The sequence below is a fragment of the Equus przewalskii genome, chromosome 7, assembly GCF_037783145.1.
Source record: "Equus przewalskii isolate Varuska chromosome 7, EquPr2, whole genome shotgun sequence".
Lineage (NCBI taxonomy): Eukaryota > Metazoa > Chordata > Mammalia > Perissodactyla > Equidae > Equus > Equus przewalskii.
The window spans coordinates 25,304,623-25,321,544 of NC_091837.1; positions in this window are offsets into that span (position 1 = coordinate 25,304,623).

A 16,922-nucleotide genomic window follows, 5' to 3' on the forward strand; every position below is an offset into this window, starting at 1 on the left:
AGAACGGTGGCGGGCAGAGCGGCAGCTGCTGAGGAGTGACTTTGAACTTGACTCTTGGAATCCAGCGGTAAATCTCCAGCTCGGCCGGGGGGGACTCACCTTCAGGCCGGGCATGGGGTCCGCAGCGGGGGACTGAGGTCTCCAGCACAAAGCGGCATTTACAGGATGGGTGTGAGCGTGCGTGTGTGCGTGTGAGTGTGTGTAGCTGGGGACGGAGTGCGGTGGATGGTGCCAGAGGGAGGGCGCCGTACATCTGGAAAGTGTCAGGTTTAAGGGGGGGGCCGCGGACCCAGGTCAGCTCAAAGTACAGGTTCGCTCCCGCCGCAGCTGTGCAAACTCTGCCGCCCGCGCTCCGTGGGCTCATGTCAAGTTCCCTCAAAGACAGTGGCCCCTTTGTCAGATTGCATTCCAGTCCCCGTTTCTAGGTCCCAGGCCTGCCGCGCGGCCGCCACCAACAGCTGCGGGGCAGCATCTGTCTGAGGCCGCATTCATTCCACCGCGAGAGGGAAAATATCATAATTTAGGGGCGCACGTCTCTGGCTCGTCCGCCAGACTTCACCCCTCCCGTCCTCCAGAAACTGCCATGTCCCAGCGGACTGTACACCCCCACCCCGGGCGTTGCTTGGGCCTCGCAAACAGCCCGGCTCCTCTGCCTCCCCTGGGGAGCTGGTTCTGCTTCACATGGGCCTTTCCCTGTAGATGGGGTTTGGCTTGTGTTTGGGAAGGTGATGGGAGCACAACAGTGTGCGCGCACACGTGTGTGCGTGTGCACGTGTATGTGCGTGTGCACGTGTGTGTGTGCATGTGTGCACACACATGCATTTGTGCACAAAGTTGAGGACAGATTAGGGGTCACTTGGAGGCAGCCAGTATCCCAGCCTGGGTTCAGGCCTGGAGCAGAGCGTGAGGCTTGTGTGCCGGTGGTGTGTTTGGGAACGTGGTCCCAGAGAACAGGAGTGAGGGAGGGGGGAGGGAGGAGGCAGCCATGTGAGCACCCATGTCAGCTGGAGCTCCCTCCCGCAGGAGTCTTACGAGATGCAGCCTCAGAACTTCCCCCCAGAAGATGGGCAGGGAAGCATTCGTCCATCGGCGCTGTCCCCTGCTGGTGGCCCCGTGGGTGTAACTCCCCACACTTCTGCTCACATGTGGGCCAGGCAGGTTCCTGCTCATGCAGGAAACCCTGGGGAAGAAGCAACACGTCTGAGCACTGAGATGGGAGCTGGGCGGAGCCTGTGCAGGGCTGATGGCCGCAGCAGCCTCTGGAGGATGCCCCGGGTGGGGACGATTGGAAGTGGCCCACGGGAGGGGTCCACTGCATCCAGCTTAGACGGCAGCCCCGGAGCCCGTCCGCTGTGCGTCATCCTGGATTCTGCTCTTCCCACGTCCCTGGGAACTGCCCAGAGCTCGTCCCTGTTCAGCCGAAGGGAATGGGCTGCTGGGGCTCTTCCGTCTTAAGGCTTCTCCCAGGAGGACTGAAGCAGCTCCACTCGCTCCGTGAAGACAACCAAGACCAGGTCCCGGTGGTTCCCAACTGCCTCAGCCTGGAAGGGAACTGGCATTGTTGGCACATTTGGTCCTGGCTCAGGTGGAGAGAACTTGGAGCCGTTGACATTCAGTGTCCCGGGTTCTGTCTGCTTTGGAGGGAGCTGGGTGGCCCCCTGACCAGCTCTGTTCTTCCTCTGTTGTCTAAGTCACAAGGACCACTGACACCTCTGGTGGACCCACATGATGACGGCAACAATATTGATGATAATAGCAGCTGACAGCTGTATAGCACGTCCTCTGGGCCACCCATGTTCTAAGTCCTGTTCATGAACCAAATCATTCAGTTCTGACAACCACTCCACGTGGCAGATACAGCATGATCCCCTTTTTACAGATGAGGAAACTGAGGCACAGAGAGACTAAGTAATAGATAATTACCAAGTAGTAAATATGTCAGCTTGTGAGGTGTATAGGCAATGGCAGAGGCAGAATTCAAACCCAGACTCCTTAGGAAGAGCAGGCATTTTTTAAAATTAATAAACTACGATTTAGAGCAGTTTTAGGTTTACAGAAAATTGAGCAGAAAATACAGAGAGAGCCCGTGTACCTTCTCCCCCGCCCCTTCTCACGCCACTCCCCCAGTTTCCCCTACTATTAACACCTTGCCTTTGTGAGATACATTTGCTACAATTGATGAACCAGCATTGATACATTGTAATTAACTAAAGCCCACAGTTTACACAGGGGTCGCTCTGGGCGTTGTTCATTCCGTGGGTTTGGACAAATATATAATGTCATGTACCCGCCATTACAGCGTCATGCAGAATAGTTTCACTGCTCTAAAAACCTCTGTGCTCCACTTCACCCTTTCTCAGCCCCAACCTCTGGCAACTGCTGATCTCTGCACCGTCCCCACGGCGCTGCCTTTTCCAGAACATCATATTGTTGCAATCACATGCAGCATGTGGCCTTTTCAGATGAGCTGCTTTCATTCAGTCATATGCATCTCAGTTCCCTCCGTGTCTTTTTGCGGCTTGATAGCTCATTTCTTTTTCTCAGTGAATAATATTCCACCATCTGGATGTACCGCGGCTCACCCATGCACCTGCTGAGGGACACCTCAGTTGCTTGCGGCTTTGGCAGCTATGAGTGAAGCGCGATAAGAGGCGGACACTTCTCCGCACGTGCTCCCTTGTTTTCCTAGCAACAAGGACATTTCAGGCAGAAGGAGCACGTACCAAAGCCCCAAGACATAAAGGGGGTGGCATGTTCAGGGGACAATGTGGCAGCATGAAGGTGGCATGGGCAGGAGGAGGAGGAAGAGGGGCCAAACAGATGGCCAGAACGAGATCTTGTGATATGAAAACTGCGGCAGTGTTGGTGCCCATCTACTGAGCACTAACCACGTGCCAGGCCCCTGCTCAGTGTTCGCCAGGCCTTGTCTCTCTCAATGCTTCAGTGACCTGAGAGTCAGGACTGATGTCATCACCATCTTACCGAAGGGGAAACAGGCTCAGAGAGGTGGAGAGACTTGCCGGAGGTCACACAGGTAGTCACTGGGGATCCCAGCTTTCAACCCCAGAAAGGCTGATGCGAAAGTCCTGCTCCAGGGGCCGGCTCCGTGGCCGAGTGGTTAAGTTCGCGCGCTCCGCTGCAGCGGCCCAGGGTTCGGATCCTGGGCGCGGACATGGCACTGCTCGTCAGGCCACGTTGAGGCGACGTCCCACATCCCACAGCTAGAAGGATGTGCAACTAAGATATACAACTGTGTACGCGGGGGGGTGGGGGGGGGCGGAGATAAAGCAGAAAAAACAAAAAAGATTGGCAACAGTTGTTAGCTCAGGTGCCAATAAAAAAAAAAAAAAAAGAAAAGAAAGAAATTCCTGCTCCAGAGGATGGGTTGGAGGATGGGTTGGAGGGAGCAGAGGGGAAGCAGGAGGCCACTAGGAAGTGATGTCATGAGTCCAGAGAAGGGGTGATTCGATCCCATCTAGGGCACTGCCACGGAGTTGGAGACAAGGGGCCAGAGCTCAGAGATGTTTCAGAGAAAGGCCAGAGGATCTGGGGCTCAGCTGGGGCATGGGGCGCTGAGGATGAGTCTGGGGTCTCTAGTCTAGCAACTGGGTGGATAAATGGAATGCAATTCATCTGCCATGAGTGGCCGGGTTCCCACCCTGCATGTACCCAGCAGGTCAGGGTCTGGCACGAGTGACGGGTCCCCACCCCGCATGTACCCAGCAGGTGAGGGTCTCATGTGAGCATCTGAATCACTCCCCAGAGCTCTCAGAGTGTTGACACGTCACCTGATTCAATGCCTGTTAGTTTGACAATTCCAGAAACTGTGGTTTTGGGGGAGACCCAACTTTCTAAAGAGGTAGGGGGTGGATTCTACTCGGATATGGTGGCGATCGTATCACGGTTCAGTAGCCCGGCCCCTCCCTGTGGAGCCCCGGCCTGCACCCCGGGAAGTCCCTGCTCCCTGACGGCAGGCTGGGCCACGTGACTCGTGTTACCCAGCGGAGGGTAAGCACAAGAAACCTGTTTCACTTCTGGGCAGAAGCCCTGGAACCACGTGCGTCCCACCACGAGACTGGCACGTCCCAAGACGGGCTGCTCTTCAGGCTGGGTGCCCAGAATGAAGGCTTCAGCCAGCCTGCCATGGGCATGTGGTATGACCAATTACCCTTGGTCGTTGAAAGCCATGGAGACCTGGCGATGCTATGTTACCGCAGCACAGCTTAGCCTAAACTGAGTGACACAGTCCCTATCAGGATTGCTTTCAAATTTAGAAAAAAGAGTGATCTCTGGAAGCTAATATGGGGTCACTTAGAAGGAGCCACACCTGATCAATGCCTTTGACTTGTTGATAGGTTACTCTGGGTTACTAGAGTGATAGATCAGAGGAATTCTGTATCTGTAAGGGACTCTGAATTTCAGCAAGGCATTGACAAGATTATTTCTCATAAACAAAATGGAAAAAGGTGAGCTCAGTGAGAGCATGATTAAATGGTTTTGTAACCAGTAGAGTGAGGAACCAAGTGGGCTGGTTTAATGCAGCAGATGCCAAACAGGAGCAAGGTTTCTAGTGGTGTGCCACAGGACTCTACCCTTATTCCATTCAGTTCTGTTTTGTTTTTTTGATGAGCTAACATCTGTGCCAATCTTCCTCTATTTTGTGTGTGGGATGCTGCCACAGCGTGGCTTGATGAGCGGTGTGTAGGTCCGTGCCTGGGATCCAAACCTGCAAACCCCCCGGCCTCTGAAGCAGTGTGCAAACTTAGCCACTACGCCACCGGGCCAGCCCTGAGTGCAACGTTTTTATCAACCATTTTCACAAGGCCTTCAAAGGTGTGCTGATTACTTTAAAAATGATACAAAGCTGGGAAGAATAGTCTGACAAGAGATGAGATATTTTCCGGCAGAGCAACACAAGATGAATTGTAAGAGAGATCAAACCAGGTCTTAAAAAACCAGAAGGACTGGAAGTGGAAGAGGTGGGTTTCTAACAGCGTGCACAAGAAAGACGGGACTGGCTGACCGAGAGCTCAGGATGAGTTGTTATCAGGGGCCAGCATCCGCTGAGCACTCACAGTGCACCAGACCTTGTGCCAAGCACTGGGCACAATATCTCACCGTGTTCTGCACCACGACACTGCTTATTTCATGCCGGGCTTTGCACAAGAGTTGCATTCATTGAGTCACCTATAGAAACATATAAATATGTATTTTTTAAAAATAAAATATGAAATATATATATACAGCTATGCATCACTTGACAATGGACCTACGTTCTGAGAAATGCATCGTGTGGCGATTTTGTCGCTGTGCGAACATCAGAGCGCCCTTACACATACGCAGATGGCACAGCCTCCTGCACGCCTCGGCTCTGTGGTACTGATCTCCTGGGACCACAGGACTATATATTTGGTCCGTCATTGACCAAACCGTTGTTACGCGACACATGACTATGTGTGTACATTTACACAAAACTTTTTCCGCGAAGGAACTCCCAGGAGGTAAGGTCCAATCCGTCTGGAACGCAATGCTGTTTCTCTCATTTCTTCGTCAATGTTGTAACTTAAGGAGTCAATTTAACTCAACATTTATTGAGCGCTGACTATGTGCCCAACACTCTTCCAGGTGCTGGGGATCGACTGATGAAAAAGCCAGGCACGGTTCCTCCCTCCGTGGAGCTGCCTGCTGGTGTGGGCGACGCACGGAAAAGTGAACCCCGTCATTTAGGAGGTGATACGTTCTATGAGGACCGTAAAACAGGGTGGCGGGGAAGGAGAGAGGGGAACTAGGCAAGATGACCAGGGAAGTGTCCCTGGGAGGTGACATCTGAGCAGAACCCTGAAGGGTGGGAGGAATCCAGCTTGTGCCCTCTCCCTGCACGTCCTCTTAGGTTGGCAGCCCCAGCCCCGGGAGGGGCTGCAGAAAAGCCACTTCCGGAGCCCAGCGAGAGGGGAGTTCCCAGAAGCTTCCAGATGTTTGGCGTTCTACCCATCCGGCTTCTAGGCTGTCTTCACCGGGCCCTCGAGGCCAGCAGGTGCCCGGAGCCTCACTGTGGGCAAACCACAGCGAATGTTCAGAAAGTAAATCTGAAACGGGCGTATTTTCTTTAACTGGGGTTATTTTTGTGGCTATTGGGTTTCCTTGTACGTTGAGAAATCCTGGGAAATTATTTGCTTAACAAGAGCATTGGGTATTTCTCAAATTCTTTTTTTTTTTTTTTAACATAACCTTCTTTCCTCTTGTTTTTCTCCTCTTTGTTTGGCTTTGGAGCAAAAACTTCCTACCCACTGTGATATTTTCCCCAAGAATAGCTAAGTAGGCTAGAAAAACAGTACTGTCTTAGGAAATAGGATGGATGGCCAGGAATCAGGGTAAACAGCAGCCTGGGAACCTCCCAGAGGCACGAGGGTCAGGACTGCAGCCTCAGCTCATCTCAGCGAGTGGCTCCAAAGTCAAGCCAGCCGTTTGAGATCCGGGGAGGGTGGCCCCCTTCCAAGATGCCACTCCTTTGAGTCCTGACGATGGGACGCGGCAGCTGCAGAGGTCTTGCTTAGCATGTCCTGGAGGGAACAGAGAAACAGGCTCTGGACCACCTCTTGTGTGAGGTTGGGGACAGAGCATCCTGCATCCGGCAGTTGCTTGAGGGACACAGGCTGATGCAGCCGCGTTCAATCTAGCCCGCTAGACAGGGGCTTGGATCTGAACGGATTAAAAGAAGCCGATGGAAAGGGTGACTGAGCCCTCGAACTTTCTACCAAAAAAAAAAAAAAGGGAAAAAGATGATTCTGAACCACAGAGCTGCAAAAAAGTCCAATGTGAAGAGAAGGATGTCAATCCTTAGGCAATTTTTTTGGTGGAAAAAAATATGGAAAGTAAAAGAAAAACATCTTTCTGTGTCATTCATCCCCTCTAAGGATCAGAGCGGAGTTACCACACTTTGGTAAGTTAAGATGAAATCAGCTTACTTTCCATTTTTATCATTTTAGACTTATTTTTCAAGATGAAGTTCTCATCAAACCACATTCAAGGAGTCAGAACTCAGTCACGTGGCCACACCCAACTGCCCAGAAGCCTGGGGACTCCAGGACAGCACTGTCCCCAGAGTGGGCACTTGGGGCTGTGAGCTCCGGCAGCCATCCGCTCGCGCTCCTGCTCTCTCCTCCTCCAGCCGCTGGCTCCTGCTCTTGTTGGTCTCTGCGTCGCGTGTCCCCTGTCAGCAGGGAACCCTTGCCTCTGGCTACCACTAGAGTCAGTTTACCACCTTGCTGTTCTCTGCTTTCCAGAAACGTGAGCGTCAGAAATGTCCTTTGGGTAAGTGAGCATGCATGTTGACGTCTGTGCTCCACGTGGGTGTGAGTGTGTGTGTGTGTGCAAGACATTTATCCACCCTTGGCAGAAGGCAAACAACATGGCTAATTGCAGAGGCACACGCTCCTGTTGGAGAATCCACCCACCCATCCATTCGTTCAAACAACCCGTGAGCCCACTGCATACAGAGCATTGTGGGAAGGGCTGGGCAGGAAGAAAAAAACACAGAAGGCACCTCTCTGCCTCTGAGAAGTTGATAATCCAATTGGGGAAATGAGAACTAAACACACACAAAGCTAGAAAAATGCCAGGTCCCTGCGTGTAGAGACAAGCAGGAAACACTTGGGAGCAAAGTGTGGGCCTGCTTCAAGCAGACTCCCACCTCCCTTCCTCCCTCCCCACCTCCCTTCCTCCCTCCTTGTGCACCTGACCCCTCCATTCCCTCTTGTCAACAGCAGCCCCCTCCCCGCCGGCTCCAGGAACAGTCCTGCCCCTTTTCCTCCAGTCCTTCACAGCTGCTCTCTTCCTTTTCCCTTGCATGTCCTTCTTGTCCTCCTTTCTCTGCTCACCTTCCCTGCTCTTCTCTCTGTGCCTCTCTTCCCGTTCTTTCCTTTATAACGAACACCTTGAGTCCGTGGCAGCCTCAGGGCCTTTGCACCATCAATTTCCTCTTCAGGAATGCCTTTCCCCAGGCCCTTCCCAGAGCCAGCTCCTTCTCACCATTCAAAAGTCCCCTCTGAGGGAGCTTCCTTGACTCCCCTCCCATCTCAGCTAAAGCAGCTCCAACTGGTTATTCTCTATCCTATCACTCATTTTATTTATATAGTATTTATAACTCTCCAGAATTATCTTGTCTAATTATTGCCCCCTACCCAAGATTAGAAATTCCCTAAGAATGAGGACGAAGTTTGCCTTATCTGTGGCTGTATGCCCGATGGAGGGCATACAGTGGGTGCTCAATTAATAACCGCTGATTGAAAGGATGACAGATGAAGAGGTCCCTCTGCTCTCCTCTCTGAATCTCGCGACACTGGGAGCATCGCTGAGCCCTCACCGCCCCCCCACCAGCCATGCCCTCCCTGGAGCTGGTACCCAGACTCTGCCCTTCCCAGAGCCCACAGGCATCATGCCAGGAGCCCGGAGCCTTTCCTCTGCTTCCTGCTCGGTGCCCTTTGTCTTTGCTCTCAGTTGAAAACCACACAACCACAGCATCTGCCCAGACTTGTGTCTGCCTTGAGGAAGGAACAGAACTGGCATTTGTTTGCCCTGCTCTGTGGCATGCGCCCAGGGCACTTGAGGGGGACAGTGGGCCCCTGGTGGTTGCGCCCCCTCCCTTGGTCTCTCTGAGGCATGGAGAAAGGGCTCCGAGTCTGGCAGGAGCTGGCAAGGACTCTCTGTCCTCTGCACCCTCTCAGCGGCTCCCGCCTCCCCTTGGCTCTCTCCAGGCTGCACTGGGTCGTACCTGGTTTTAAATGTGCACAGACGTCCAGTCTGCCTCTTTATTCAGATGTAGCTCGAAACAACTCTTCACTCAGTTAGCGTTTGCCATAACGGTTCCTGAAAAGCCACAGCACTTTCTGGAGAACTCCTTTTTTTCAGTATAACAGCTTTTTCATCCCCAAACCATCTAAATCCAGAAGCGGTATTTTGGCATTGAGGATTCGGGCAGACACACTCACCAATTTTCATGATATCACAGTTTCTAGCCAGAGAGAATAATTTGATGCCAAGTTGGGTGGTGGACCACATTTTGGAGGCCCCAAAATATTCCACTTTGCGTGGATCCGCCCAGTGAGAGGCACGGAGAGGCGCCCCCACAGCTTTCCCTCGGCTGTGCGTGGGCGCCGGTTCCGCAGGTGTCAGCCCTAAATACACTTGTGCTTAACTATAAGGGCAGCTTGAGAGCAACCACGAACCCCTAAAACCTTGACAAATGGTAATGACGGAGGCATAGAAAGATGACTGTGGAAGGGGATTCACTGAAGGGGGCTCAGACCCGCCTCGGCCTCCATCAGCGCCCGCCTGCTGTTGCAGGGGTGGGCAGACTCCTTCTACCAAGGGCAGGTGTTCCGGAAATACGTCGGCTCTGCAGGCCGTGGGGTCTGTGTTGCAGGAGGAAAACAACCATCACAGCATCTGGGCTGCCATCTGCACAACGCCCTTCGCAGATGAGTCGACCAGGGTTCGGAGAGGTTAAGGCTTGTCGGGGACACGATATCCCCATGGTCTCCAAACATCTCCGCATGGACTCCTGACCGATTACAAAGGGAAAGATAACTTTACAGCGAAGAAGGATGGTGGCTGCCAGCTCAACCAAATGACGAGGTGTTGGCCTGAACAACGAGAGACGCTGACGTGCTGTGCCTCCTGCTGTCGAGGCCGCAACACCCATCCTGCAAAATCGATGCAAAAGTGCTTCTCCTAAGAAAAAGGAACCCTCATACACTGTTGGTGGGAATGCAAACTGGTACATCCACTATGGAAAACAGTATGGAGATTTCTCAAAAAGTTAAAAATAGAAATACCCTATGACCCAGCCATCCCGTTACTGGGTATCTATCCTAAGAACCTGAAATCAGAAATCCCAAGAGTCCCTTGCACCCCTATGTTCATTGCAGCATTATTTACAATAGCCAGACGTGGAACCAACCTACATGCCCAGAAACTGATGATTGGACAAAGAAGATATGGTATATATACACAATGGAATACTACTCAGCCATAAAAAAGACAAAATTGGCCCATTTGCAGCAACGTGGATGGACCTCGAGGGTATTATGTTAAGCGAAATAAGCCAGTCAGAGAAAGACGAACTCTATATGACTCCACTCATAGATGGAAGTTAGTATATTGACAAGGAGATCTGATCGGTGGTTACCAGGGAAAAGGGGGGGTGGGGGGAGGGCACAGAGGGGGAAGTGGTGTACCCACAACATGACTAACAATAATGTACAACTGAAATCTCACAAGGTTGTAATCTATCATAACATTAATAAAAAAAAAAAGTGTTTCTCCTAAGTCTAATCATGAGGAAGCAATCAGACAAACAGATTCTGGAGCTTTCTGCAGACCTATTAGCACGAGCTCTTTAAAAGGACCATCGTCCAGAGAGACAAAGAAGGGCACAGGGCTCTTCTAGATGAAAGGAGACCAAAGAGAAGTGACTCTGGAGGAGGTGAAGGGACCCACACCCTTGTCTGAAAATGACTGTCAAAGACCGTGAAGGCTCTGAGATGTCACCCTCCTAGCCAGCTAAGGGGTGAGCCCACGGCAGTCGCCCGATGCCAGCAGAAGGCACGAGACTGCAGGGTCAGAGACAAAGGACATTGTTGCAGCCACAGCTGTAGCCAGAGTGTCAGCATTTTCTTGCACCATTTTCCTGAGGCCCAGTTCCCTCAGGGCCACCCAAAGAAGGCCAAGGGCCACCTGCACATGCAGTGGCTTGCATTATAGAAGAGGAACCCCGAGTTGAGGGAACCCAAATGTTTCATGATGTGCACCAGCCTGCCTCATCTTTTCCCCAGAGGGAGACCTTATCTTTCTTATACTGGACGGCAGACACGAGATACTTCTCCAGCCTTCGAGGCGGTTCTCCACACAAACACCCTTGAAACGACGTCCAGACGAAGGGCGCCAGGGCCCCTGCTCGCGAGATGGGCAGGAGCGCAAGGGACCCAAGGAGAACTGTCTCCCAGCCACGACAACTAGGTGCAACGTGCGCTTGGGCCCTGGGTTGAAGAAGAAAGCAGCTTTCAAGGACGTTATTGGGATAATTGGGGGAATTCCGATATGAAATGGAGGTCACACAACATCACTGTCCTGTGTTAAATTCCCTGGGCGCGGCCACACTGCCGTGGTTATTCAGGAGAGCATCTTCCATCTTAGAGACGCCGCTGAAGTAGTTAGGGGTTAGAGGTCATGATGTCTGCCACTAACTTTTAAATGGCTCAGCGAAACAGACAGACAACCAAACAGATATAACACGCACACAAAAACACGAGAAAGAGAGAGAGGCCAGATGTGTCAACATGTTAACAATCGATGTAGGAGGTGGAAGGTGTTTGGGCTTTCATGACATTCTTCTGTCTTTACAAAACAAAAATTGGGGTACCCGGCTTTCCCAAGCACCCACAGCTGGCCCGGGGCAGCCCAGCCCTGACTTCACGGATTGTGTTTTTGCTACACTCTGTCACTGGTTTTACCCCCGCCCCACCTTCATTAAGTGCTCTGAGGACATAAATAAGTTTTTTGTTGACTCAAGCTCGGGAGAAGCTGGCAGAAAAGGTCTTTTCAGCTAAAAGCTCCTCAAACCCAAAGGTGTGAACCAACAAGTTACCAGCCACGAAAGCCCCTTCAGCCGCGGACGCCTCCGCGTGTGGCCGTGAAGCGGTGCAGGCGGGCAGCCCCGGACGGGGACGGAGGAGCAGCAGGAGTTCCACGGGGGAAGTCGGCCCGCAGACCCTCCGAGCTGAGGTCTAATTGTTTTGCTCAAGGCCCCGGGAATCCTGAGGCTCTTGCAGACACACACATTCACATGTCGGCAGAACACCTTCCCGGGTCCCCAGGCATGTTGGATCCATTTCGTCCACACTCCCTCTCATAGCGGGGCAGGTAGTCAGGAGCGGGGCTGAGTGGATGCCGGTCCCCGCCCTCTGTGGGCACGGGCCCTGACCCCCAGACGGACAGCCGCCCAGTTAAGACAGAGCTGCAGGCTCGGAGGGGACACGCGCTAAAAATGAAGAGGTGAGTCATGTGGAAGCCGCATCCCGGCAGGGCTGTCTGTGGCTCCCGCTGGGGGCTGAGCGAGGGGGCTGCGGAGAAGTCCCTGGGGCCAGCCGGGCCCACGGCCCACGGGGAAACGCGATGCCCTGGGGCGGGAGGGAGGCCATCCCAGGGCCGGGCGCCGCCGAGGACGTACCAGCCATCTGTGATGGTTGTGCAGCGCTGGCCCTGCACTGAAAACATTCCACTGGGTCACGTGCCCCTGTGGACAAATCGAAGACGAGGTGTCGGGAGCTCCTGATGAAAAAGCCACTGTCTCTCACTGTCCTCCCCGTGCCCCTGGGCTCCGCTCTGAGCTCTGGTGCCCACTTTCCACCGCTGCATAGCGTCAGATGACTGTTATTGCCCAGATTTCCTTAAGGCAGACGAGATCCCGGACTCTCCCAAGAAAGATAAGGAGTTAGCTCACGTTTCACGGCCTTCCACTCTTAAAAAATACATATACACACATACATGTACGTGTGTGCGCATGTGTTTAGATGTGCGTGTGTACATACACGTATATATATATGTAATATATTGACCCCCTCGGTCCCTGGAACCGCAGAGAGGAGACAAGGGCTCTGTTGGAGAGCAGGGGCAGGCAACTGTCACCGGGGGACTGTCACTGTCTTTGTGCTGAGGGCACAACCTGAACCTGGCGTGCCAGGAAGCACTCTAGTTACACCTATATTTCCTCCCAGTTTATTTAATCCCCATTTAATCTTTATTATTATCCCCGCTTTACGGATGGGGACACTTGGGCACAGAGAGGGCATGCAAATGGCCCAAAACACACAGCGGGGAAGTGTCAGAGCTGGCATGCGAACCCAGGCAGTCCAAACAAGCCGACAGCAAGGAGACCCCTTTCCTTCGACTGGGAGCCCCCCCAGTGGGCAGTATTTACAGCTGTGACCACACACAGTGTGAGGAGAAGCTGCACCCCATGGGCCCCGTCACCCGACCCAGGGTGCACCCCACTCCTCCCAGCAAGGGCCTCCTCTCCGGAATTCAACAGGAGAGGAACACAGCAGCGCCTGAAGCAAGGGCAGCCAGCGCTGGCCCGCCACAGCCCCATGTTCTGCCAGGAGGGGTCTTTCTGGGGCTTTGATCTTGGCCCATGGGAAGACACAGCTCCTTGTTGCAGAGAGGCCCCTGAACGATAACAAAAAAAGTCTGCGATGAAGGTTTTAAGACAGGGCCTTGCTGTGCGAGTTTAGGCAAAACACTCACCCTCTCTGTGCCTCCATTTTATCTCTAAAGGTGCTATAACTCTCCATATTCTGCCAATCTTTCCAGAATGTCATGTCAACTACTGAGGAACTATGGGGAATTAAGCAAATCTGATTAAACGGACCAGCCAGCACCTCCCCAGGGACAGATGTGTACGACTAGGACCCTTCTGAGTGTGCCGAGTAAGTGCACTTACTCAGACTCGCTGTGTTCGGGGCGTACAGCCTGCCAGGGAACAGGAGTGCCAGGCCCTGTCCTTGGGAAACTTCCAGTGCAGGTGGCAAGAGTGGGAAGTGATCTTCGGTCAGTCTCCATGTCACGTAAGCAGGATCTTTGCTTTCAACTCAGCTTGGGCCTTCGGGGCCTCCCACACGCTCCCTCAGATGGGTCCGTGCACTTCAGAACTTTCTCTGCAGCTCATAGAAATGCTTAATTGTCAGGTACTGGGACCTCATGCTCCTGCCTCACCTATTTCATGACATCTTGGGACCCATTGACAGTCTTCCCCCACATCCCACCTAGCAGCCTCCAGTCCAGCTTTCTACTTAGTAGCTGTGTGACCTCAGGCAAGTCGCTTAACTTCTCTGAGCCTCCATGGTTTAATCTAGTCTATTTTGAAACGGAAGTAATACGCATCCATCGTGAGTGTCAGGGTAGTTTGCGGGCCTCAAGCGGCAGCAATGCGTGTGCAGAGGGCTTTGTAAGCGGTCCAGGAACGCACAGCCTTGCAGTTAGGGACATTCCCCCACTGCTGCTCGGAACAAGTGGCTCACGGCTCTGCATGAAAAGCCTTTTTTTCTCTGCGCCCTTCCCCTCAATCCTCTGGCCTTTCTCTCTGGAAACACTGAGCTTCCCCAGCACACAGCAGCCTGGGAAGTCCCCTGACGCCAGGGTGCTGGGGGAGCCCCCGGAGCCGGGGGTCAGCCGGGGTCAGCTCTCCTTCTGCCCCACTTCGCGCTCTTAAAAGCGGTGACTCCACGAGCTCCCTACCAACGGCTCCCTTCCCAGGAGCGTGTGGTACGGGGTCTCCCCTGCTCTCCAGCAGGGGAGACCTGCTCCAGGACCCCTCGGCGGGGCGCCCCCCAAACCTCCTTTCTATTCCCTTCTACTTCCTCCGCCCAATTTCTGTCTCCACTCTCCCCTCTTCAGCCCAACATGAGAAGCGATTTGGATCAGATCATTCTGAAATCTGCTTGGGAGCCTCTGCGGATCCCCGCCCCCCCGCAGATCCCGCCCCTCCCGCGGATCCCCGCCGCCCCCTCCCCCCCCGCGAATCCCCGCCCCCGGCAGCAGGGCCCAGATCCTTCCCGCATCACGACGGCAGCCCCGCAGCCCGCTCCCAGCCTCGGCGCAGCACCCGGCCCAGGGCAGGCGCTCAGGGCTTGAAAGGCCCCCTTGCTCTGCCCGCCTCCCGCTGCAGAGGTCCGAGCCCCTTTTCCTCCCCGGACCCCCCCGCAGCTAATTTATGGAAATCTTGGCCTTTCCTCCCCTTTTTGACATTTGCACTGTGAGAAAGGGAAGCTTTTCCAGTCTCGGCTTCCAGCGGATGGACAGTCCTGGCCTGCGGCAGTGGATCTGAATAGGTCAGAGGTCATGGTCACTGGGGTCAGTTGTGTGGGCCGCTCACAGAGGGGGTTAACATTTGCAGCGCGGTCATATTTCTCCCGCCGCTGCGTGTATGCACATCTCCAGTGCCATCCGCACAGGGGGGTCCGTTTCAGGGGGAGCTGTGTGTGGGCTCTGGGAAACTTCCAGAACCCAGATGGACGCACACATGAAGGCCCTCCTGATACTGTGGATGGTACAGGGGGCCAGGGTCGGGGGGAGGCCACTCTCCTGGAGCACAACACATAGGGAAACGTCCCAGATGCAGAAATCGTGACAAAGACTATTTTCCTGCAATATTTTCAAGGTCAAACAATGCAAAAAATTCAAGGTGAACCAAATAGCAAAATTTTTAGTGAAGTCAAGATGACCCTTCACTTGTGCACCGTGCCCTCCACACCTCATCCGAATTCCCGCCGGGCCCGTGATGAGCAGCCGCTGGTACCTGTCACAGCCTCTCTCAGGCCCAGCCAGTGGTGGACGCCCCTGCAGCCAGCTGCCCTCCGTGGGCCAGGGCGGGCGGGCGTTTGCGGAGAAGGCGAATCTTAACGTGTTCATGTTCTGGAAAGCACGACCCCCACTTTTGTCCTGTGAGACGGTAACAGTTCACCCACCCATTTCTGCTCAAGGGGCCCAGGGAAGGCCTGTCTTGCCCGGGATGCGAAGCAAGCCCAGCCTGTTGTGTTTCTCCTCCAGAATGTGCCAGACAGTCAAACCTCTGGCGAATTCTGTTCCCATGTGCTTGCTGGATGATACGGAAATGGACTGCAACTTCACCTGGCCACAGGTGTCCCTGTGCCCCCTGGCATCTCCAGGAGCTGCCCCGGCCTCTGTCCCTTCCTGCACGCACCCCTCTACTGCAGCACGGAGCCCTTGCTGTCCCCTCCACCCGGAAGGCGAATTCTCTTTCTCCAGCTCACTGCTTGGCTGTTCAGGTCTCATCTTAAAATATCACCTTCTCCGAGCTGCCTTCCCTGAACACCTGAGCCATCGACTGTCCCTGTGATCATTCTTGGTGGCAGCACCTTGTTAATTTTTGGTGGCCTAGTGGTTACGTTCGGGGCACTCCTCTTTAGCGCCCAGGTTCAGTTCCCGGATGTGGACCTACACCGCTTTGTTAGCGGCCCTGCTGTGCTGGTGGCCCACATACTAAGGAAAAAGAGGAAGGCTGGCACAGATGTTAGCTCAGGGTGAATCTTCCTCAGCAAAAAAATTAAAAAATGAACTCACAGCGTTTGCTTCCTGATGTGCTCAGTGCCCCGCCTGCCCCCCCATCAGACTGGGTGCCCCAGGGTGGGCTGTCTTTCTCATGGCGGATTCTGAGGTCTAGCCCAGGGCTGGGGACACCGCGGGCGCTTGATCAATCTTGACCTTATGAACACGCTTTCAAGTGGTGCCCTCAGTTTAGGAGGTCTGAAGAGCAGACCCCTGCAAACCGAACCAGTGTACCCGTCCGCATTTTCTGAATGGAAGGCTGGATCCTCCTGGGGTGGTGTGGGGTGTCTGAGGGGTGGGGGGGCGCGGGGGGAGCTGGAAATGCAAGGACCCGCTTGTTAGCCATCGATCAGAAAGCAGCCCCATTTCCACGCAGCGCTGTCCACCCCACAGGCCCAAAGGGTGGCCTTGGGAAACCGGATAATGGGCAATGGAGACAAGCACCCAGGCGAGCGCGGGAGCTTCAGAACACGGCAAAGGGGCGGCGTTCCCGCGGAAACAGAGGCGCGAAGCGCCCCTCCTGAAGCCCCCTGGGCATTTAAACATCTCGTTGCCGCCCCCATGGAAGTTACAGCTCTTCTGAAACAGACGAGTCTCAGGACTTTTTTCGTGGGACTTCGGTGAGATGGAGAAAATCTTAGTGGCCGAGTCAAACATTATGTTGCCCACTGCCGTTCCTCCGGGTGATCGGGGCCCCCACAAGTCACGCCTCCGGTGTTTATTCGGGGGGAGGGGCGCAGAGAAAACCCTCCTCCGCGCGCCGGCCTGGCCGGGTGTGCCGCCCCCCAGCGCGGGACCGG